Genomic DNA, 606 nt, shown 5'->3' with positions numbered 1-606 from the left:
GTAAGTCAATGGGGTCTTTTTATCTTTTCTGAGTGAAAGGCCCCAGGGCAGAGTAGGGACCTGGCTACAGTATATCTGGCAGGCTTTTTCTTTTTTAACCAAAACAGAAAGATAGGAGGAAGCTCATTGCTGTGGTAAATAGACGCCACTTGGTCCCTAACACTGACCATCTAAGTGACTTTAGCCACATCACTTAATTCTTTGGCCACCTATTCCTTCAGTTATAAACAAACAAACAAACAAACAACTTAAATTAGATCCCCGAAGGTTCCTTGAAAATACAAACTTCTATGGATATGACGCCAGTGGTTGTCTGGGGTCGAGTTACAATTCCCAGGCTGTCTAAGGACCTAGGTCAGGCCTGGGGAGAGGGGAGCTGTTGGATGTAAATGTGGTTTTGTGGACCCTTTCCAGGCAGCCCGTGGAAAGGCAAATCTCTCCTTTCCTCTGCAGCACCCCCCCACCTCCACCCCCCGCCCAGACTTTGAAGCGACTGGATGGATTTCTAAAGCCATAAGACAAGTCAGGATGGTGAAGGTTGATTTCCCATGGAAGGACTGTCAAGGAGACTAAGCTTGCACTCATTAGATTTTTACTGGGTAATCA

Source organism: Pteropus alecto, unplaced genomic scaffold (assembly GCF_000325575.1).
Source record: "Pteropus alecto unplaced genomic scaffold, ASM32557v1 scaffold251, whole genome shotgun sequence".
Taxonomy (NCBI): Eukaryota; Metazoa; Chordata; class Mammalia; order Chiroptera; family Pteropodidae; genus Pteropus; species Pteropus alecto.
Note: the sequence above shows the minus strand (reverse complement) of the source record.